The sequence below is a fragment of the Gallinula chloropus genome (genome assembly GCF_964237585.1).
Source record: "Gallinula chloropus genome assembly, chromosome: 24".
Taxonomy (NCBI): Eukaryota; Metazoa; Chordata; class Aves; order Gruiformes; family Rallidae; genus Gallinula; species Gallinula chloropus.
Window position 1 is genome coordinate 1,798,012 of NC_140109.1, and position 24,658 is coordinate 1,822,669.

The 24,658-nt window shown below is 47.5% G+C and overlaps 2 long non-coding RNA genes across 2 annotated transcripts; both read right to left on the bottom strand.

The window, feature by feature from the left end:
- Positions 1-5,044: 5,044 nt before the first annotated feature.
- Positions 5,045-15,386, bottom strand: LOC311200771. The gene is made up of 3 exons (XR_014617843.1): positions 15,270-15,386; positions 13,355-13,455; positions 5,045-5,243 (listed from the first exon to the last, which is right to left on the bottom strand). It is a non-coding gene; the product is annotated as an uncharacterized lncRNA (long non-coding RNA).
- An 8-nt stretch (positions 15,387-15,394) lies between these two features.
- Positions 15,395-18,025, bottom strand: LOC311200772. Its single transcript, XR_014617844.1, has 3 exons — positions 18,009-18,025; positions 17,453-17,559; positions 15,395-15,421 (listed from the first exon to the last, which is right to left on the bottom strand). It is a non-coding gene; the product is annotated as an uncharacterized lncRNA (long non-coding RNA).
- Between the last annotated feature and the right edge of the window lie 6,633 nt (positions 18,026-24,658).

A 24,658-nucleotide genomic window follows, 5' to 3' on the forward strand; every position in this document is an offset into this window, starting at 1 on the left:
ACTTTCGGATCGGAGTGTCCTGGAGTACTTGAAAAGCCACAGCAGTTGTACACCTCTCCTTCCTGTCCTACTTCACAGCCCCACCTCCACGATGGCCTCTCTTCTCAAATAACCTGCAGGTTGAAACAACCCTCATCCCTTTTATCCAAAACCAGTTGTGTTTTTATCTTCCAATAATCTTTCCTACTTTGCTTCCCTCACCACGGAACCCCATCTCGTCTCTGTTTTGAACCACCCCCCCACAGAAAAAGCAAACAATAACAAGCAGATAATTAAAATATCCTCAATGCAGAGAAGTCTCAAGGCAAGAGCAGGGATGGGACTGGGAAAGTCATATTCAACAGAAATCCAGGTACCTCAGAAAAGAATATAAAGAAAATCCTCGTGACTGAGCTATCTTGGCAGGTCAAGGTTACCACCCACCTGCGACACCTGGATTTCTAGGGAGACTTGCTGAGGGCATCACCCATGTTTGGATTCCCCTAGTCATGTCCCACCAGGCATCCTTCCTTCCTGGCCCACAGGATTAAAAAAAAAAAAAAAACCAAAGAGGGGAAAAAAAAAAAAGAGGGATCAGGAAACACTCACTTGGTCATGTCCTGAGCAATTCCCAAGATGCGAATGAGCCTAGGCTTCCTGCTGTCCCCTCAAATATGTTATTTTCCACTCCCACCTTTCTTCCTCCTACTTATCTCCCTCCCCCCCCTTGCCTTCTGAGGCTGACTGAGTCAACTTGTGCAGATTAGATGCCAAGCAATGCAGTCTCTGCACAAAGATTCAACTCCCACAGACAGGCTAGAGAGATAAAAGCAGTCTAGTCGAACACTGTCCAGAGACAGCCCAGCTCTCCCTGGGCTCCTGATGGCTCTGACTGGGTGATGCCTTGAACTGGTGACACACCAGCAACAGAACTGTGAGTGCTAGAGGCATAAGCACTGCTTTCTGGTGCCTGTGCTTAAAGATGGATGAAATGGGTCAATGTTCCAAAATAGCCACTCGTTGGAGATACAATCGACCAATGGAAACCCCAGTTCAGGCATCAAAGACCTGCTGCTCAGAGGGATAGGACATCCCTCCAGCACGCTGCCAGGACCGGGCGCTCCCAGGCACGTGATGACAAACACTATGCCAGGTACAGGAATGGCCTTAGTCCCTTGCTATTGACACTGTCAAGCACAAACACACCTTTATCCAGTGTTTCATGCACAGAACCATCTCCCCTGCCATTGAAGCACAAGAATTTCTACGATGCTCAACGAAGCCCATGTGACAACGCTCAGGAATGGTGCGGAGAGCTGCCAACACGTCACTGCTCTGTGGCAGCGTGGAAGGTAATGTCCCAGACAGAGCCTGCCTCTGCAAAACCTGCTGTAAGGCGAAGTCGTGCTATTCAGCCTACCTTTGTGATGCTCTCCAGTCACTCCCAGCAGGGTTGTTTTCCCCTGGAATGATACACAGAACATCACAGCATTCGTGGGGGCAAACACTTCCCACCTGTGGACCTCCAGCTGACCCTGACCGCAGAGGGACAGAAAAGCTTTCCACGTTCATCTGGCCCATCTCTGGTTACACACGATAAGACATGAAGTTGATGTGGCAACATAAACATAATTTCTGACATCGTTAAGATAGACGGTGGGTGCAGGTCAGGCCGTAGCATCCAGGGGATACTCTATAACAGTAGCTGTCATATTTATCTCTGGCGTCTTCAGAGCCAGTTTTAGTGGTGGGAGACAGAGCACACAAAAGGACTATTCAGTGCAATCCATGATGTGAAATAAAACAGACATGCTGTGGAAGTTTGCAAACTCCCTGACACAGAAGGTTGGCAGATCCCCACTCTGTAACTAGGGCCCATCTCCTTGGCAGCATCGGGATCCCTTCCGTGGCCCCGGTGCCAGCGGAGACGAAGGACAGTCTGGAGGACAAACCGCTTAGCTTGGCAGTTAACAGGGATGCAGAACCAACCCAAGGCTCAGAGGCCACTGGAGCTTTTAAACGCTTCCACCAGTTCTGGCTGGTAAAGGTTCCCTTTGCTTTTTCTGCTGTTCTGACAAATTACTGAGCAGGATGGGAAAGCACATTGCAGCAAAACCTATCATCTGCCTTGCTGGTAGTTCTACTGTGTGCAAAAAACCCCAGAGGTCAGGGTGCAAAGAACCTATAGAGAGGTCAGGTTTCAGAGGCTGCAACATGGCATGAAGCAATTTTGAACATCTAGTAAAAGGGGATGCAGTAAATCAGGTACAAGGCCAAGGACTAGTTTGAACAAGGTCAGTTCTCTATCTGGAAAGCTTAAGGAGAGATTCAAATGCTGAAAGAGGGTTAAAGAAAGAAAAAAAAAAAAATCCTAGTTTGAAATTAATTTTGTACCCCTGCTAAGACCAATCCGAAACGCTTCTGTTCATAGCTGGTATTTCAGGAATGAGTACAGCCAAAGGCACCTGGTCTGGTTTTACAGACTGAAACACTTTTGGAGAGGAATGAGATACGATTCGGACAAAAAACAATGGAGGCGCAGACACAGAGGCTGCCCTGGGAGAGTATACCAGCTGCCTGCTCAGTTTCAAACCTCTAATCGTGCTCTTGGAGAGAAAGCAAGGGGACCTGTTAGGGGCTGCGGAGCTCGGTGCTCGGGGCCAGGTCCAGACGGTGGAGCCAGCGAGCATCACTCCTCCCCACGCAGAGGCAGCTCCATCGCCTCGGACCTAAAACTCTGGCACCAGGACAACAGCAAATGAGACCGAGAGTCTGAGCAGACACCGAGCGCAGGGGACGAGGGGGGGGGGTGCTTGAAAACAGCAGCACCGAAGACAAAAGACTCGGGAGAACAGCGGGAGGATGTTTGGCAGTGCCCAGACAGGCAAAGAAGCACCTGCTGGCATAGAGTGGGGAGGATGGCAGCAGCCAGCAACGGGTCCCATCGCCAGCCAGCGTAACTCAGCCCTGCTTCTTGCTGGCAGCCTGGCCATGCTCAGGCACAGCCGTTCCACGGCCCCCACGCTCCAGCGCTGACAGTTTGACCCCACAAACCAGGGCAGTGCGCTGCCTGCGTCAATGCGACGAGCAAGACGGAGAGCAGAGGAATCCAGGCAAGTGGGAATGAGAGCAATGCCTCAAAGCAGAATTAACCCTTGGAAAGAAACACAGAAAACTACTTCCATTCCCTCCTTCAGCTCTTTAAATCCTCACCCTTGCGTGCAGACTACACCCAGCAGCATTCAACAGCCAGCGGACCGCAAAGCCTCTTCGCTATGAACCACTGCACAGGAACCCAGCACCCTCCTTTTCAGTTTACACGGGCCCTGTGTTGTCTCACTATGAGGAGTGGACACCACTTCTTGGCTTGTGTTCACCCCAATGAGGGGCAGGCAGTTCACTGAGACCCCTCCTTAAGAGCACAGTCTTGCCGGGCTCCACAGCACAGCAGCAGCCTCTCCAAAGGCAATTCAGGCCACCCCATCAACTCCCAGAGCTTCGTCCAAATGACTTGGTGCTAAACTTGGCTTGTGCACGCACGGTGCTGATCTGTACGTGGGGCCTCTTGCTGCTGCCACCAGGCAGTAAAACACTGAACATGGCTCATACCAATTCCACCTCTCACTAATGTGTTTTGTCAGCTCATCACGATCTTAAAAGAAACCTTTAAGTGCTGGGAGGCATCCTGGCTTCTAATTAGGCTCAGTCAGATTTTGCGGCCTCGTACGCCTATTTAGTCAAGTCAGCCTGGCTCGTGCTGCTGCTCGCTTCAAACATATGTACTTGAAATCAGTTTTTCCAGTCAGAACAAGATAAGGTCTACAGTTTCCTCCCCTCAGATAAGCTTAAGAAGAAAAGAAAATGAAGTAACGTCCCTGCTACCCAGTAAGCATCTGGTTCTGCACCCCATCCCCAGAACAGCTCCCAAACCAGGACACCCCACACAGAGATCTGGCTTCTTTCTCAGCAGTGCATCTAAAAGCCTGCATGGTGGTGCCCTGAATCTGTCCCCTTTCTGCTACGTCCTCGACTCTCCCCATGATCAGCAGGAGCAAGGGATGCTTTGCAATCTGCCTGAAGCCTGAGCTGCCTTCTGCACCCGTTTATCTCTCTCCTCTCACCCAAAGGCACACCGGGCAGCACAGGACAGTGACCCGGGCAGCCCTGCCACACGTTCCATCTGTCTAAGAATTGCTCTTGGGCTAAGGGGGTTTGCACACACAGTACGAGGGCATGAGAACCACCCCAGTGCACTTAAGCTATAAATTGCTCTCCATCTAAAAAGTTTTCGGTCCCAAAGTAAGCCAAAAATGGGAAGCATGAACGGTTTACACTGGCACCCGGTCCCCTCAGGCGCAGAATATGTGTGAACCACACTGAAGTTAACTAAAGGAGTGATCAAAGCACCAGGATGCCATCCTAAAACCGTGTTCTGGTTATGGGAACTGCAAGGAGCTTAAACCTCTAAGCAGGCAAATCAAATCCCGACTGCCACATAAGGGAATAACTTCTCCCAGAGCTACCCAAGCCACAAGGTTGCACTAGCTGCAGATCCAGCCCTGTCTGAAACCCTTGCAAAGAAAGCAAATTGCACTCAGTTTCTTAGGAACTGTCCCAGCTCTTAGCTGCACATTACTGGCATCCAAAGAGATAAATCAAAGCACAGGGTATTTCAAGGGGTAAATCTGAGAGCAAAAGGATTCATGGATTCCTAAGCCACCATAAAAGACTTTGACAAGCCGCCGTTCATTACCACTATTACCATTTGTATTTGCAGAGATGTCACAGTGTTCTCAGCACGCTGCAAACAACGAGCCAGAACTCAGACTCTTCCAAGCAAACCACCTAGTCGGGTTAATACAAAACCCCAAAGGCCATCCAAAAAAGCAGAAGATTCAAAGCTGACTCAGTCTGCCTCACATTACAAAGCGCTTTCTGAAGCCTCCCTTCATCAGCCATTTGCTTACTACAAAACACGTGATCTAGGACAATTTTTCTTAATCATTTAAGCCTCACGACCGTGCTGCTCCTTTCCAACACAAGTGAATTCCAATTGTGTCCTTTGTACCACCTTCAGAGCCGTACTTAGAGTCTGAGTTACCAGAGACCTTGCTCACAGAGGGAAAGGTACTGACCTCTCATGGGGATGGTACGTGTAACGCACAGCACTCGTATTCCCTCCAAATACACCTTGAACCTCGCCTCAGTAATCCTTCCTTCCTTCATGGTGGCATTCCCTTCCCATCCAGCTGCCAAAAGGAGATCTGAAATGAGCATAATTAATATCCATCAGTTATGGCTTTTTTTTTTTTTTTTTTACTTCCCCCCTGCTAAGCTTCCAAAAACACATCATAGATAAACAAACACCACAAAACACTTGGCCTGAACCAAATCCTGGATAAGAAATCTGTGGTTGGGATCTGTCATATTAAATCCAGTGATGTAGATTTGTTTCAGATGTGTCCATTACTATGATATCAGGACCCCAAAGCATTCGGTGGGTTTGGTAGTGTCTTTTGGCATCTTTGGGGATGCAGCCCAGAGCTATGTCTGCACTCTGGCGTCAGGGACACTCCAGCTGTGTCTGAGCACACTAATCCAGACCCAGAAACACTGAGCTGCAGAAGATGATGTGCTCAGGTTGGTTTCACAGGAGCAGTTGAGCTCTCTGGATCCAAACATTTCTGTGACCCTGTGCTACAGCTAGCTGAAGTCAGAACTGGCCTTGGGATCTCTTTCTCCCCACGGACATGCCCTTAGGCCCTGACACAGCTCACTTACCTTCAGGGACCTGCCTGAGGCACCTCAGGTGAGGGACATCCCCAAGGCACCCACGCAGTGAGAGCGGTACCTCTGGAGATGTCGATCCCCCACCATTAGCTACAATCCCTTACTGCAATCTAAGCCTAATGGTCTAAGCCTGCCAGCCCCTCAGGTCCAGCTCTTCCTTTGTGCTCAGTTATCCCGGCTGCTCTTTGGCTCACACCCAAAAACGCAGCGCCTTGGGAAGCCAGCATCACAAGCCAGGCTTTGCAGACAGCACGATCTGCAAAGCTGTGAGGATGTGTGCACATCTTCCCTTCTCATACAGCACATCTTCCTTCCCCACTGCCTCCCCGTCACTGCTCTGTCATGCAGGGAACAGAAGGGGTTTGCTGTGGCATGTGGGACTGGAGGGCAAGACATATTGCTAAAACCAAGGAGGGTGGGAGGCTGCGGGGCTCTGAATGGGCTGCCTTGTCTTCGCAGTTTCCACTGAGCTCAAATTTTGCCTAAAAGGGATTAATTAACATTGGACAACCCCACAGCAATTCCTCATCAGCTCTGGAGCAGAGGAGCCCGTCGCTATGGTGATACAACATTCAAGGGCTGGGTCCAAAACGTTTTCCTGGCAGGAAGACACACGGGCTGGGCCAGAAGGCGAGATCCCGGGTGAGCCGGTTGTAACTCTGGTGGAGATACTCCAGGCTCACCCTGGTGTCACCGAGATCAGCCCTGGCCCACAGCCTCTGCGGAGGGCTCCGTCCTGTCGTGCAGATGCTTTGCCTTCTAATTTGGAGGGGGCTGAATGACTTTTCAAACCTTTGATTCCTGACTGGTGTATTCGCCTCAGGAGACACAACAGTACAAAATCCCAGCATGGAGTGACTCCTGTGCTTTCTTTCCCTTCCCCTTCCCTCCCCTCCCCACCCACCCCTCCTTTTCTTCTCTCCCAGTTCTGCAATTCTGGCCTGTGGCCAGAGCTTCAGTCCTTGTTAGCTTGGGCTGGCTGGGGAACACCTGCAGCCCATTATAGCCGGAGGATGGAAAAAAAAAGCAGTTGTCATAGGTAAAGTAACAAGCACTTGTTTCTTTCCTTCAACATGCTGAAAGGACAAGCAAGAGGGGAAGGGGAAAACTGCTCAGCTTTACCATCACACCTGCCATTGGCTGGACTCAACTGCAGGCACTGGGTCTTACTTCTGTCTGGTAAGTGACTCCAGTGAATTGTTGCTGCTTCACCCCAGCGAGGGCTGTGGTTTATTCAGTGTAACACACACTTGCTGCATTTGAATGGCACCTTGTGCACCCTTTTTGTTTTTAAATTTATGTCTCTGTTATGAACTGAACAGGCACTAGGAAGACACCTCCCTCTGGGCAGGTTATAACTCGGCTGCCTACTGCCATATCCCTGTAATATCCCAGCCAGCACCAGCTGCAAACGCTGCCAAACCCAGCAAGGCAGAAGTGCTACAGGATTGTGCAGACACTTTGAGTCCCACAGGCCACCGCCTCAACCACAAGAAGGGCTGCACATCCCAAAGACCACCCAGGGTATATAGATGGGGATGCAAAAGTGGAACTCAGGGTGCCACTGGAGCTGTGCAAAATCTTTTCTACTACACACATGACCTCAGTACACGGCAGCACTGGGGAGCCAGCGAGAGGCAAGAGTTGCTTTCCCAACTGCCAGCCTACAGAGCTCCATCTTACCTCAAAGACCAGCTAACTGCACTTTTGCAGGGCTATCCATGTACCAGCAAGTCTGATTTGGGATTACAAAATCCCACTTCAGAAGAATTTTGGACACAGGGTTGGCTATTATGCAGAAGAGGTGCCTGGTGCCTGCTAAGATGTTGACAGCAAAGAGATCAAGAGGCCCTTCAGATCCCCAACTGTTTAGTAGCACCACAACCAAAACACACCTGGACTGAAGGAAAGGCCACAGTCAGACCTCCTGGTGCACATGTCTCACCGAAGGCATACGTATCGTTGTAGGGGATGCCAGGGAGAGAGGAGCTGGGAGGACAGCTAGAGGTCTAAATAATTTATCATGCTCTTGGGCTGTGACAACAAAGTAGGCTGCTAAAATGCAGTTCCAAGAATTTTGCTACTGAAAGCAGACTCGCTCTCTAAGGACTAGATGGTATTTCAATCCCAACAGCCCATGCTGTGAAAATGCCACAGTTGGGATGTCAAGAGACCCAGAGCTCCTTCCAAAAACTTTGCTGTGTTTAATCAAACTTCCTTGTCTAGCTCCAAGGCAGTTGCGACATTTACCCCAGCAGCTGACGGCTTCAGTTCTGCACCAAGTGGAGCACAGCCATTTATTTTTTTAAAAAAAAATGGAAACTAAAAACTTGGCACCACAAGAGACTCTGCCACATATTCCCACCGCTGTCCTGGAGCACGGAAACGCAAGGCTGCTGTGGCACACAGGTCTGACTATTTGCATTTTTAATAATTCAAGAGTTTAATTAGTATCATGGCCTTAATCAGAGGCTGAAAATACAGCTGAAGTCATCAGAGCTTAATTAGCTTTTTTTAAAAAAATCTGCAGTCTGAAAATGTCTCTTACTACCACGAAGGTCTGTCCTGAGCTTTATGTTCCGCTGTTCAGCTGGGCTTTTACCTGTCGCTCCCGATTTCCTGTCCCTTTCAGAGTAGCTCATAGCTGCCCTATGTGGAAGCCAGCACTGGTCCCCTGCAGCCCAAGCTGGGTGGTGAAGCACAAGAGGTCTGGTGCTGCTTCCCTGCTCGAGTGCAGGGGATGGATGTGGTCTCAAGGGGAATTACCATCGATCTGGCTGAGGGAATCTGAACTGAAGCCCTGGCAACAGCCATCCATTTACTCACTGGACAGATTGATAGCATTGTACAGGACATCCTGGATGAACTTTTTCATACACTATGTGATTTAATGGTGGGACTCGTCACCACCCAACGCTGCAGAGGCGAAGTACATAAACAGGTTAAAAAATGGATTAGAGAAAAATTCATGGAAGACAGGTCAATCACAGACAATTAAATATGGTAATCCGGATGCAACTTCCACTTCAGGAAGTCAGTCGGTCTAATGCCCTTCCACCTTTGATTTACTCGTAGAAAGGAAGCCAGAAAAGTTCTCCCTATGCCAAAACTGTCCCTTGACTCCAAGCATTAGCTACATTCACAATAAATCCCCCTTTTTTGGCAAGGGGAGTGGGACACATTTTCTTTCAGTAATGATATTACAGCATGCTGTTTATTTCCCTCTGCAGCTCCTGAACCTCTGCGTAACCTCCCATCTCCCTGTCCCCTCAGGAGTATCAGCAATAAATTAGTGAGACCTGCCGGAAGGTGATAGCAATCACAGCCACCACTGAGTTCCACTCAGTGAGGAATCCAACCACTTATGGACATAGGAAAGGTCTGACTGGCCCGTGCTGAGAAAACATTCTGTCTTCGAGAGCACTGGACCAGAGGAAGATGCTGGAAACTCAAGATGGAAAAATTGTAAGTCAGCTTGTCCACAAGGGAAGTTTCTTATAACCCCAGGATGGTTACTGCTTGATTTATTCCCCAGCACACAGAGGATAGCTTTCTGTATGGAAAACACACCCGGTGCACGTCACCCTGCACTGTTACGTATCCTCGTCCCCTCCACATCCCGCTAAACACCTGCAAAACCTTGACCCAAAGGCCAGCTTGTGGCAGGGGTGATCCGCTCCCTGCTCCCATCTTCTTACCTGCTGCAAGCATTTCTATCCATTGAAGGTGTTTAAGGGGGTTGTGGGAGAGCAGAGGACAAGATGACAAATGAGCTAACACACAGCAATGGAATGTAAGTGAGTCTCAGCTATTTTTAATTAAGAAGCGATGACAGCTGACTAAATTCCCTGACACTGCAGTTAAAGGCTCCCTGACCCAGACATTATTGGACACACTCCTAAGACCAATATATATTGGTCCCGACGGTGCTGCTATTATTGTCCCCGCCGCCGTCTCGACAGATGCAGGACTGACAAAAATCTATGGCTATTATCAGCATGCAAATAGTGAGATAAACGTGTGAATGCTTATGAGCAGAGGAGGGAGCAGGTGAGAGGAGGATGAGGAAGGTCACTTTCAAGGGAGTGCTGAAAGTGCCAACGTTTGGTTCCAAGGAGCATTCAAAAGGTTTGGACAAATTTAACTGCCGTTCTCACTTTCGGTTGGTTAAACCAATGATAGATTGACCATGAGAGAGGCAGACAGACAGAAAGAACATTTCCCTCTGCAAGGCAGATAAATTACATGAGGCGAAGCAGTATGGTGCCTTGAACTGACTTTTCTCAGCTCACAGATCACAGGGAGGGCTCAACTGAGAAAGCTTGTCTTCTAAGTCCCAGACCAGAAAGCCCAGCAACCTGACAATGTGACCTGGGTTTTCAAAGATAGGGATTCACTTAGCTTCCTACTGGGACTCTTCAGCAGAGACGGGAATATAGTGAAGGTGTTCAGCTCCCACTGTCCTAACAAACTGGCAAGACACTGACTCTTTCAACAACAGACTTGGAGAGGTGTCAAGAGGAAGACACCAACCACAAAAAAAGGACAACACAAAGCTCTTGTTCTCAGGGCTTGCACAAAAACGAATCCAGCAGCAGCTCCCTTTACCTTGAGCTCACCGGTTTTAGTCAACCCTTCCCAAAGGATCACAGGCAAACCCAGGCATGTGGCAAGGTCACACAAATCACCTACAAACTTGGCATGAGACAAGTACATTAAGGATCATCATCAGGAACTTTCTAGCACGGGTGCATGGTGGGAGGGGGAAAGAGTTGTTTTCTGCTGTTGCTAAGACCGTTCCCCACCCTTGCTCTCTCCCAGCCCAATCCACGGGCTTTCTCCTCTCATTGGCTCCTCAGCTGCATCGAATGATCATGACAGGTTTTCCTCCTCCTCGCCCTATTGGTTTCTGCCTATGGCCTATTATCAGGGGAGTGCAAATCAGACACGTAATCAATAGTTCTGGAGGAGGAACAGGGCTGTGCGGTGCCACATTTGCATTACATCCCTGGCTGCTTTTGCCTCTGTGCTCAGATAAGCACGGGGTAGCCACGCTGGCCACGCTCACAGAGGGGAGCGTAGATGGCAGGCTGATAGCAAAGCAGTGTGCTGGTGGTGAAAGGCAGCTGCTGCACGCTCCAGTCCTGGACTTCAAGCCAGGCTCTACCTGATGAGAAGCTCAGGTCCAGACCTTGCAGGCGATGCAGTGCAGTTCAAGGACCAGCAGCATCCTGCCTGAGCACTGGCCTACATATACAGAGCAAACCTCCTCCTGGCAGCCTGTCTGAGCTGGTGTCCCCAGCCTGGCTGTTCAGCAATGCAGCCAGCTCAGAAAATAAGTTAAAACTGTATAGCAGAGGAGAAATCTTCCCTGCAGTACCAACCAGTGATACCTGCTCCAGCAAGCTTTAAGCAAGCTGCTAGTTCTGAAGGCACCAGGAAGCCGCCTAGGGCAGGCAGAGAGCATGAACGTACTCCATGGATGTTTCCCTGGCTTCAACCAGGATGGCCAATGAGTGCTGCTTCGTCACCGCCAGCCTTCAGAAATTTAGGAATAGCAGTTCCTTTGTCTTCACAGAGTCACAGAATTGCTAGGTTGGAAAAGACCTTTGAGATCATCAAGTCCAACCATACTAAACCACATCCCTGAGCACCTCATCTACCTGAGTAGATGAGTCAGTGACTCAATCCCCTCCCTGGGCAGCCTGTTCCAGTGCCCGATAACCCTTTCAGAGCAGAACTCCTTCCTAATGTCTAATCAGAACCCGCCCTGGCACAGCTTGGGGCTGTTCCCCCTCATCCTATCACCTTCCACATTACTGGGCAGCAGCAGCAGTGGGACAGCTCCCCGGTCCTAGTGCAGAGCAGGTCAAGGCAGGTTCAGAGAAGAGGCAGTTGAGTTGGAACAGGTTTCCAACTACAAGCAAAATGGGCTTGAATTGACCCCGTGCATCAATGAAACCCCGATTCAAAACACGTAGATGTTGCCACTGGCTTTGAAACCAACTGCAAAATAGAGCTTACTGATCGGTGGCTTGGCTGTGGATACCAGGGCACTGAGCACACGGCCAAGGCAGGGGCAATGGACAACTGAACTGGCCTCAGGCCTTAAAGCTTTGCAGCTTAATGTGCCCAAGTCAAGCAGCTGATGAAATATCCCCAGGCACGTTGGGACGCTGGTGAAACAGCAACCCTTTGGCTATTTTCCTCACCACGCAGGTGAGTCAGCATCCGGCCAACGGAAGAAAAACTGGAGTTTCCTTTTCTGTTGGGGACTGCAAGTGTCTGGCAGCAGCAGGAGCTCAGTCCAGTTTCTCACCTCCTCCTAACAGACTGGGTGTGTGACTACAGAAGGTCAATGAACCCGGCAAAGGCATCCACTGTGGCTGGATGCACTGACAGAGGATGCACGCTGTTCCCTAAATACTCTGTAGCCTGGACAGTGCACTCACCCTCTGTCCTTTATGTTGTATGGAGGTTGAGTTGGGAAGAGCTGTAACTTCAGCTGTTGTAAAACAATACAATTACGAGGCAAGACACAGGAAAACTTTCTATGGAAACTTCCAGGACCAATCTACTTGTTTACTTCAGGGGTGCAGGCAGCTGGACACAACACATCGGGTCAGTTAAATAAAAGTCCTAAGTGCCTGACCTGAACAAATCCATCTGTATGAAATCCATGGGCATGGCTTCTTCAATATAAGAAGGAACTTCAAGTTAAAAGCAGGAAAGAAAAGAGAAGAGGTTGAAATCCCTGCTTAGCCTCACTCAGTAAGGACTCTGAACTAGGCCTACAGTTATTTGGACAGCTTCAAGTATTTTGGGATCTCTCTCAGGTTCGTATGATCTACACTTCATCCTGCAGCAGAACAGGAAGAATGTTCTGAGATCTCAAGATCGTTCATGGCTCTGGACAAATGCATTATACCCAGCTTCATAACAAATCTCTTCTCTTTTTCATCTTACGTAATAGTCTAGATGTCTGTGTTTTGATTCCTCCCAATTGTGCACTCAAACTGGTACAGAGCTCCATGAAAGAAAATTAATGGACTGGAAGGAAACCCATAGTTTTCTGTTTGGATTTAGTTTTATTTTTTTATCTCTAAACCATGTGCCTCTTTTCCAGTTACCTTTAGAGAGAAGAAAAGCATGAAATTTAGCAACAGCTGAGATGATAAAATGAACTCAAATAAGAACTCCTATCATGAGTTAAGCCTCCTTCAGCCACTCAAGAAGATAGAGCCCATGAACAAAGTATTTTTGATCAATAAAAGCCTTTTAAATAAAATGAAAGCTCTTTCAGACTAATTCAAGCAGCAACCCACAATGGAAAAGATTCGGTCCCTGCTAGCCTGGGATCAGACTTGGCTTCCCCTCACTGCTAGTGCCTACACAGCTTATATCTGGACCTATTAGATTTGCTGTAGGTGGGGAAAAAATAACTGGATTCTTACCATGAACACATAGGAAATACCCATCACAGTGGCAGAGCTGGTGCATTATAACCTGCACTGTCACAACCATCACAGTGGCAAATTCACTTGTGACTGGTCCACCACAGAGGGAGGAAGGTGAGCTCCCTTACCTGGCAGCACGTTCAGTCCTCAGTGACCACATTGTACCCGTCCTCAGCCAGAAACACACAGGGGATGGGCACACACTTCAACAACGCTTCGCAGGCAACACCTGGGGTAACAGGAATAAAAACCCCATGAATATAAGGAATTAAGGGATGGCTGACCTGCAGGACAACCCAGGCCTGAGTAGAGGAGAAAATTCTGTTCCCAGCTCTGCTTTCCCACCCTGATTCTGCTTATCATGATGTGGCTTTTTCTGGTCCAAGGCTTGGACCTCGGGACTTCCAGGCAGCCACTCACCACCTGCCTGGCAGAGCTAGTAGAGAACAAGGACCCAGGAAACCCAAGAGCCATTTCTGAATTCCCAAATTCAACGTTAGTTTCAGATTTCCAGTTTGAAAAGTTTTCACGATTCCCAGTGTATTTCTTCTCAGACTTGTCTTGCCTTAAGAAGTACTGAGATGTCAACCTTCCTGTCATTTTTGTTACAGAGAGGAAATTACTTTCCACATGCATTTCAGTAAGCCATCCTTCCTTAGCACGTTGTACAACTGTCCATGCAGGGACATCATTTCTGTCTCTCTGCTTCTGGTTTGTTTCCCAGCTTAATTTCATTAATACAATTTCTCAAGAAGTTCGTGTCATTAATAAAGCCAAACCACAGGAATACTTCACATGACTGTTCTATTTGTCCAATGCAAAGGGCTCCAAACTTCAATTTTGTCTTTAAATAGTTCTGTGCAAGGTAACTCAATGTTACTAGTCCCATTTTGCTATTAAACAGAGGCACAGAAGAGAGCTAACAACTGTCCCAGGCAGTAAAATAAGCAGAAAAAGACAACCGACCCCTAAGTCCTGATGCACAGCCTCTTGCTCTGTCCCAGTGGAGAACATTCTTTCCTATGATTACTAAAAATATTGGGGTCTTCTGTGAAACAGACTGGGATGCTAATTTTTGAGGTGAAACGACCAACCCAGCATGGGAAATTGTACAAGTGGACAGAAGACACTCAACTTCCTGCCCTCTTGCACAATAAACAGCTGAACAACTAGTTTCCCACAGACACACCTGTATTTTAGTATCAGATAAGAAATGACATGTGTAGATATGCAGCCATATTTTTTCCCTAGCTGCACACACACATCTATCCATGAGAGCACAGACATAAAATACACGGATATATATGTATGGATCAAAGCTATCAGAATTAGAAGGAACTTCCATGTTGAACTTGGCACAGTCTGAAAACATCTTAAATTGCAGTGGGATTGAGTGGGAACAATCTGCCTGCTCCACTGCAGGCATGCCAAGCACAAAGACCAATTTGGAGGAGAGCACGGAGCCAAGGCACTTCATCCCACTCACCACACCAATCACCTGCTCACGAAAATTAAATCCCCCCCCCACACACACATCTCCATTAGTTAATCGTTGACCCCACTTCCCAAGCATGTGCCACCCCACCGTACTCACTTGGCATCACAGCAACACCTGCCTACCCAACAGTTCGGTCACCAAAGAGCAGACATGCCTAACCACACCAGGATGGGATGCCTCTGGCCCCAATGCCAGCGCTCCCATGAAGGTGGGATGCCTTTGGTGCTAACACCAGTGCTCCCATGGCGGTGGGATGCCTGGGGCGCTAACGCCAGCACTCCCATGATGGCCAGTGCTTAGGGCAAAACAAGCAAAAAAAAAAAAAGGAGTAAGCCAACTCACAGGTTTCCAGACTCATTTGTTTAGAACGACAGATTGACAAACACCGAGTTTTTTTATTTTTTACAAACAGCTTTTTATAACTCCTGACCCAAAATAAGCCCTGACCCAGCCGCGGTGCCATGTCAAACAGTAATTACTCTATATAAGGCTGACCAAATGGGAATATTTGTGGGCCGGTGGAATGAAATTATTTTAGGACTTACACAAACTGTCTTTGGGAGTGGTGAGACGAGCTGTGGGTAATGTGGTGTGCTTAAGCAACAAGCGGACACAGGAGGGGTATTTTTTTTCTTCTTCTTCTTCCAAGCCTCCATCAAAAACTCACTAGGTGACATTAAATGACTTTCCCAAATTTCTGCTCAAGGGAAGAGAAAAAAATAAAATAAAAAAGTAGACAAGTGAGACTTGTTTACCCCACTAATAAAAGAGGCTTCACTGTGCCACTGGACATGTTTTGAGATGCTCCCTCAGCCTGGCTACCTGTCACGCCTGCTAAACTGCACCCAAACATACGGCAGAGTGTAAGCAAGCAAAGGTGCAAGGAGAGACTCTCATGATACTTCATTATACTGGGGGCAAAAAGAGTTAAAACAAGAAAAAAGAAAATCAAGCCTAATTTCCAACTCCTACCTGTCATTCAGGCTGCTTCACCACAAGCCCATCGTCATGCATGTTCCTGGCCAGGACTGTCAGAAGCACATCGCTCCCAACCCAGCCCACGTGCCGCGTGGATGGTTCCCTGACCACCTCACTGCCACGAAGCCAAACCCTTTGTGAAGGTCAGCCTTGTGGCACACTGGACTTCTTTTGCTTGGCCTTTGCTGGAAATGATGCTAAACTACAGCAACGCACGTTGAGGAGCAGCTTCTCATCCTGCCTGCACTAAAGGATGCGCTCATGGTCCTGCTCTTCAGGCAACTTTTGGCCCCACTGAATCTGTCCAGAGGGAGGAAGAGCTCATAAAGCCAAACCACCCCATCTTCCAAATACTCCATTCATCACCTCCAAGTGCCCAATGCTGAGGCAGGTGAGGCAGCACAGCCTGCAGAGAAAGGAACAAGCAATCCCGTAACCTGGGGCGCGTCCTGCCTTGTGGGAGGGTGGGGATCTCTGTGGGGAATCCTAGAAGAAGAGGCTGACAGAGCTTTCAGATTGGTGATGCTCAGTTCAAAAAAGCTGCAAGAATTAGTGGCGTGCCATTCTGGTGCAAGTGGCAGTTCTCCAGCTTCCAAAATATCCCTCCTCCTTATGTCATGGTAAAACAGAGCGAAAACGGAAAGTGGTTTAGCAAGTAGGAACATTGCAATTCAAAATAGAATCAGAGAGGATTAAAGCAAATATCCAGACTGTTCTAACCTGTGTTTACGGCCCAAATACTGTACCAATTCCTGTTATTTTCAGGGGTTTCTTCCTGTGTTGTAACATTCTCTCTGGGATTAAATTTGGCCCGTGCAACGTATGACTCATCTGACTACAAGTCCCTGGGCATGTGCTGCAGGTTTGGCAGATGCTTATCACTGCCAACCCATCCCACAGCCTGAGAGCCCAGTGCAGCACATCACACGTGGGTTTTCGCTGGAGGGGTAGGAAGAAAATGACAGCATTTTCCTAACACTAGATTTTTCATCCTTAATTAAGGACTTCAAAAATAAGTCCATTTTCTGAGCGGGATGGTGGGTGGAAAACCAAATAAAGCCGGTTTTTAATGATCTCAGTGAAACCCAAGCCCATTCTCTAGTTAACGTGCACCCTTGCACCCAGGAATTTCAAGTTAAAAATTGGTTGCTATGGAACTCGTGTTATGTGCAGCACCACACACTGACAATGGCCAAACTAATCCCCAGGGAGACCCTCTGCCTTTGCTGATGTAAAGCAGACTCACTGCTTTCAGGTGTGCTTTTCATTCTGCCCGACCTTCTGCGTTCCAGAAGATAACTTATTTTTATGTCTGCCTCTGATTAGTTCTTTGAATCCCCTCCAGGTATCCATGCAGTTATCCAGCACTGAGCCCACCCTGCCCTTCTTTACTCTCTTTCAATCAACCAACTCGTACTCACTCAGAGACACAGTGATGCCTTCACAGAGTTAAATTTGCAGGTGAGATCGATTTTAGCTGTGAAAAATCACAAGATACAGTGGGGGGTAATTCAAAGAATAAAAGTTTGCAAAGGAGAAAGAGAGGAAGAAGGAGAAAGAGAGATAGCCACATCCACACTGGACTTGGGTGACAGACCATGGCCTCACAAAGCCTTTGCACAACTACCGTACAAATACAGCTCCTGAACTCTGAATTATCAGCTCTCAGCACAATTGGTAAAGCTCTTTGAAGACAAAAGACCAAAAAGCTTATCCCCTCAGTTGCTGGGATGCTGAGCAAGTGTCTCACCTATGAGCAGCACCTCCTTAGGCGGTTTGCCAGCAGGAAGGGGCAGGCTCAAACTAGGACCGAAGTTGTGGGCTTCTCAGAAGGGACTTTGCCAGCATCAGTAAATCCTGAAAGAGAAGGAAATTCATGCTCAGTAGTGGAATTAGGCGGGATCTTTGCATTTTACTGAGCCACTGAGGGCTGGAGAGCCCAGCTCTGCTAACATGCTGGAAGTCTGACACATGCCTAAAACGAGAGCAAGTCTAGGTCTGGAGAATTCAGGGATCTCAGCTCACATGTAAATGTCTAAGAGTCCAGCTGACTGCAGTGGACATGCCTGTCAGTACCAGTTAATCAAGAGCCAGAGCCCTGACCCACTCTCCTGATGCCCCACTGACTACAGACAGCTCCACATTCACATTCCTGCTTCCATGAGATAAGACTGGACTCCCACAAACATCACCCTTAAGTCTTTTCCTCGTCTTTAGATACCTGGATCTTCCAACACAATCAAGGGAAGCATGACACAGAAATGACAAGATAATTAAAGAGAATTATGGAAAATAAATATACATACCCTTTTGTTCCACTGGGTTGCTTTAAAACACAATGCTGTACTTTATTCCTTCCCTCTCAATCTGTCACCAACACTCGGCTGCATGGAAGAAAACAAGTTTAATTTAAACTCAAACATTATCTCTAGTTCATTACTAACACCTTCTGAATGGTGCTGAGCCTTTTATTTGGGCACTTTGTGCTAGACCCTGAAACTATGGGGCAAATAAAGCTACAACTGACACCAGTTACAGTTATATTCTGAATTAAAAATGAGAAACCAGTAATAAAAATTGCAACAACAACTAAAATTGGAGTTCTGCAAAAGTCACTTAGCTTCTCAAGCCCAGAATGTTTGTTGTGGTCTTTAAATCTGAGAGGTGTGTGTGTGTGTGACAGATGGCTGCTCCTGAAGCACTAGTAGAACACCACCCTTGCACAAATACTGTATCATACAAATATTCATCACCCAATTTCTACAATAACTGTGTCAGGTAGGATCATTAACACCATCCCTCATTTTACCAATAAGTAGGCTGAGACAGAAGGTTGGGAAGGATTGTCTAAAGTGAGTAAGAACGCAACCATGAGAACGCCAACGCATCCTCCCATCCCTGAGACCAAGGAGGGCTGTATCATGTTTGGCACAGTTTGACCCAATGCCAAATGATGTTTGAAGACTTCAAAAAACCAACCAGCCAACCAACAAACCGATGGACTTCAGCTATGCTTAGCTTAAGTATCCATTTTTAACTCTCAACTGAAGTGAAAACATTAATTCGTGCAAATCAATATTCCCTAAACAATACTTTTCCTCCAGAACATTTCTTCTTCTTTAATATAAACTCTCATCTAACAAAGCCCATCTGAAGTGTTGTATCTGCAGAGTTCAGCCATTAGTTCTATAAACTGTTTTCCTCGAGTGTGTGGAAGGTTACGGTGCACAGTGAGACATAAAGTGTGTGCTCAAGTGAATGAAAACCTCTCTTTGAACGATGAGTATCTTTCAAAAAGGCTGGGATAAGGGCCAGACTGCCAAAATGAATTCAAGCCAGCTATTAGCTATCCACTCATACAACCCAAGTCCCCCGTCCATGCAAGTTCCCCCTTACAGCAAATCATCATATGTGACTGTTGATATGTAATACCCCCAGCCCGTGTTCTCCTGAAAATACAGCCAGAAAAACCCAGTCTGAGGAACAAACAAACAAATGGGGAACAGCTGCAGAGAAAGCCCCAGGAAGAGGGAAGGGATGGGGCATGAAACAGCCAAATGCAGGCAGGAGGTGGCACTGAGGGTACTTCAGATACTACTGAAAGCAAGGACAAGGACAGAAGGGCCACACCTCATTTGTCCACTAATCTCAAGCAAACTCATGAGTGTCACAGAGATTTGTGGAAAAATAGCATTTCACATGGAGGTTGTAAGGAGACTGATGGAAGTCACCTAAGCCATCCTTCTACTCAAACCCATGGAGCCTCAAAATCGTCCACCTGAGCTCTGAAAATCCCCAAGAACGGAGACCCCAGGGCCTCACTGTGCATCTGATTCAGCGCTGCACCACCCTCCCAGGTTTGGGTTCCCCCCCTTGCACCCAATAAGAATTTTCCCCTTGAGAGAAGGTTTTTTTTTCCCCCCAGTTGTTTAAAGAGGCTTTGTTCAGCCTGTTCTCAGACACTGAGGTCAAACTGCCCAGCATCATGTGTTAGTGACAGAGCTCTGGGGACAACACATCCCTCATCTCACACATCACCTCTGAGGCTAAACAGCCTTTGATGGTGCCCTAGAAGGCAAAATGAGAGGGAAAGCTTCTCATGGAGGACAGTCACATGGGGCTGGGTGCTCAGCAGATCAAAACTGGTGAACTCTGCTGCTTTCCGTGCAGCTATGCCAATTTATATCGGTTGATGATGTGACCTATATAATGAAAACTTGCTTGAAGCAGTTAAGGAACCTTGCTTTATTCCAAATACATTATATTTAACGCTGTCACTTATCTTTTCATGCCAACATGCAAGCTCAGGAGACAGACACATTTGGATTCTCTCAGCTGGGAACCATGTACTTGCAACACTCCTAGATGATGCACATACTGTCTCTATTTGTGTTCACCCTTTCAGATGGCATGGTGCCCACGAAACAAGCTGATTAGCACTTGCCCTGGGCTATCAAGGCAAGGCTATGGTATGTTTAGATCAGCAAACTGCATAACAATATAAATGTCATCTATTCTACAAGAAGCTCTGGCAGTATTTGCATCTTGTGCTTCACTGCATGTATGTGCCAAAAAAGAAAACTCAAAGACTTGCAGAAGACAGACAGGCATGGGATTCACCAGTGCTTCTGGTTGCCAAAACATGCTGTATAGCAGTGGGTGCCTCATTATCATCCCCAAGGACCATCTACTGGGTGTCAGATTGTATTTAATGTGAACACTACTGGTACACATATATATATATTTGAAAAATGTATATATATCTCTCTCCTTTTTTGTTCAGCCAGGCTTATAGCAGAAAATGAACCACAAACTGTGTCTGGCACAGTTCATGACACGATCTGTACACTTGCCCAGAAAAGATGGCATCCAGCCTAAACAGAATGGCCCTGGGTGGTCACTAGTGGGTTGTGCAACATCTCTGCTGACGGGGCAAACTGTAGCAATACCTAGCAGATACAATGGATAATGGGCTAAGGACGCAGAGTTTGGGACACTAGCTGGAGTGCACGCCAAGCCTCTAATGGCCTGGCACTCATTAGCATCTGATTGTTACTGGAGACCTATATGACATGAAATGATGGTCTCACTCCAATCCCTGGTGAGCAAATGTCAGCACCATTATCACAGGAAGCATCCGTCTTCGCGGCCTTACCAAGCACTGGGTGGGAAGAAAGGCTGATCTGTGTCTCATTGTCAGCAGAGGGGACTTTCTGGGACAGAGCTGGGGCGGGCGAGCTGGGCTCAGCATCGCCGCCTGCACAAGTCCTACTCAGTTCCTTACCAGATGGGGCAGGATGCAGAAAGAGAAGATACAGTGCAAGAAAGATGGTGTGAGAGAGCGAGAAAGAGAACCCAGCCAGGCAAGGGTAGGACAAAACCACGATGGCAGGACAGGCTACAGCTGAACAACACACCCAGACCATCCCAAACAGAAGCGGCACTCAAAGTACACAGCTAAGCAGGACGCTGTAGCAAACTCAAGGGATGGTGACCACATTTCCCAGGTTTTCCTCTGCAATTTACCTTTTGTTTGCAGTCTGGGAACCAGCAGCAGGGTTAAACCCCTCAACCTTTCCATGTTAATTAATCCAAGGGCCTGAGGCAGAGCTCTTAGCACTCTGGAGTCTTCCAGGAGTCTCCTCCTGTAGCAAACCCAAGAGCTTTCTGCGTGGTTTGTAGATACTCACAGCCAAATGCTTTCTCCTCACCACTTATTAATGGCTAGTTGCTGCACTGAAGGTTTACTTTCACAACAAATGTACAAACCACCTGAGCTAAGGCTAGTCCCAGCCACTGCTGCTGGGCAAGGCTTCCTCCTCCAAGATGCTCCTTCGTGTCTCTGTACAACCACGCTGCATTTCTACTTCATTATGTGATTCCTTGGTCAATCCTAGAACCACAGCACAGGCAGGATGACTACAGTGACTCCCCTAAGGAGATTATGCAAAGTGTCACTTAGCATTCCGTTCCCATTTGAAAATAGAAGTTCCTCATTCTTAGCCATGCTAATGAAAATGAGAAATGATACTTTGTATTTCTAATGTTAAAGTGGAGCCATTAACTTTCTGGGACTCCTCAGTCATGCCCTTCTGCTACTGCACATCCCCCCTGCTTACAATACTTTCTGTTAACAACTTACTTTTCCTTCTGAAAATAGAAATTGGTCTGAAATGCTTTTGTTTGGTTAGCAGTATCCAGATGCATTAAACTCCCAGTACATAAGAGGATTTGTACTCCATACTAAAGTTTTCAGGAGTGAGATATTTAAAAGATCATAAAATATGCTTGTGTGGAAGGGAAAAAAAAAGAATGTTGGAACATATCCATCAATATTTCAGTATAAATTGCTGAAGCACCAGAATTACATGGTACAATTACCTTTCTGAACATATAGCTCCTAGCACATCTTTACATTTAACAGGAGAAAAAAAAAAGGTTTAATACTTGGTGAGTGAATGTTAATTAAGGTGTTGGGAAAAATTCTGTCATAACCGAACAGCGAAACTAACACACCTTGTGCATCTGTTTAAGAAGTCTCTGCTACTCTGATGGTACCATGGTAAGTGGCCTTTCATGTGATATACTCGTCCACACAAATCCTTACACAAAGTCTGGTCCTTTCTAAGTGCTGACCAGAGCTCAGAGTGGGACTCTCCCAGCAAGCAGTGCCACGCCGTGTGGGAGATCCTAACGACATCAGCAGTCCCACAGATGAGCTAGTTAGACAACCAGAGTCTGGCTCCAAGAAAGCAGTATGCAAAAGGACCTGGACTTCTCTCAAGGGTTTTGGGGTTTTCATGAGGAAAAACCAATTAAGAGACAATTCTGCTAGCAGGTCACAGAGCCAGGCGTGAGGTTCTTTCATTTGTCTCCCCTTATACTCAACCTTTGCAGAAATAGCTCCTTGCTGCCTATCCACCCATCTACTCTCTCTCCAAAGGTACAAACCAGTCTGGGGTTTGACCACGTGCCGTGCCAACATTGGTCCCATCTATGGCACGTATATTTAAGATGACAAACAGGGCAGGTTTTGCAGCAGTAATGCAGGACGTAAGAAGAGCCCAGACAAAGAACCCCATTGACATAGCTGTGTTTTAGATCAGGCCCACTGTGAATCTGAAGACAGAACAAGAAGCAGGATGGGTATTCCCTTCCAGTAAATATGCAAAGTTCTCTCCTCACATACAATGGAAACAGTTTTACACTGATGTAGATCACGGTCCATGGATAATCAGCCTGCTATTCACTTCCCCAGCTCTGCGGAAGCGTTATCAGGAAAGCATTATGAAGAAAAACCTGCCCTGCAGGGACAGACTTGCTTTAATAATGTTTATGACTTGTCCATATTGTATTTATGTCTGGAAGTTGATTTCTTGCGTTTTCCCACCCTTCCCCCACTCTCAGCCCCTAAGACAATTTGCAAGCAGCATCCTCCACGGGGATAAACTGGGGAAGCACCAGCAACTGGTGGACAGCACTCTTCTCTCTATATACCCAGGAATCGTCCTTGAGCTAAAGCTCACCTTCTCCTGAAGAGACTGGTCCAAGGTTTGGACTGAAAGTGCAACACCCAGTCTGGTCAGCTCCTGGCACACCTGTCTTGAAAACAGTCCAGGTTCAGGCCACAGGTAACGAAGGAAAAGGATTGAAGACTTCCCTGGTATCTGCCAGGCTGACAATTTATATTGAGCCTTACAAACGTGTCATCAATACGAGTTCTTTTTAAGCCATCAATCTCAGTCACCCAAAGCCATCACAGGAAACAAATCCCAGAGAAGAACCAATCTGCAGAGCAGATAGACAGGCTGTGAGAAAACCCATGCAGAAACCTGCTTCGTCTCTGCACACTCAGACACTCTCTGCAGGCAGAGATCTGCTGGGGTTGCTGTGTTATTCTGCTCCAATCTCACTGCTCGCTTCCACTAAACCTCCCTCAAGCTCCCCAATTTTCCCAGGCTTTCAAAAGCCACCAAACACTGAAGCCTGGTTTGGGCGCCTCTCTGCTTAGATCCAAAGCTGACTGCATCCATGGATGGCTGAAACCACCAAACCCAAAGCCCTTCAGACACATCCCCCCTCTGAAGGGCAACTGGCCTCACTCAGACTCGCAAACGACCAGCACAGCAGAGCCCACTGTAACACCAACACCCCCAAAGGAGACAAGGCCATCTTTACCCAACCCATGCTGAGGCATGGAGCATCTTTGGGCTCCCCAAAGTCCAGGCTGCTCCTTCCAAGCCCCAGACCAGGCCCCCACTTGCACATAAACCCTGGGGAGAGCCAGCAAACAAGATCCTGAGAGGCTGAGCCTGGAAGTGCACTGAGCGTAGCTGGAGAGGGGGCAACCAAAATGCAAAAGGGGGCTTTTGGTCATGGCCTGGGATCACTCCCTGCTGTCTGCACGGAGACAGAGCAGCAGGAATCACTTGCCAGGGCACTGATGACCTCTACTCAGCAGCAAGTGCATGCAGGGAACCAAAGCCAGGTTGAGGAGGGGAGTGTCTATGGTTCTTGTGCCTCACAGCTGCTCTGGACTTAAATCTTTGTTCCATTTTGTAACACTAAGGTTCTCCTGGACGCCTTAAAACAAATAAGTTGTGTTTTCACTCTCCCATGCACCACTTGGCACCTGTATTTGTCCAGGAGAAAAGCCCCTGAAAGCCACCAGGTTTCATTTTTATTTACCTCTTTTATCTTTGCTTATTTTCTAGGAAGAAAAATAACCCAACCTTGCTTTAGAATAAACCTAGCCAGAAACAAAACCCCTCTCGAATTCCTCTTCATTATAAATGGATTGCCAATGTGTTAAATAAATCAGTGAAAATGGAAATCCAAAAATAAATAGCTATCCTGCTGTTGCTATGACAACTCAAATTTTTTACCTGGACAGAGATTTTATGTTTCACAGTTAGCAATCAGGGAAAAAGGAAGGTCACATTTTGGGGGTTTCTTT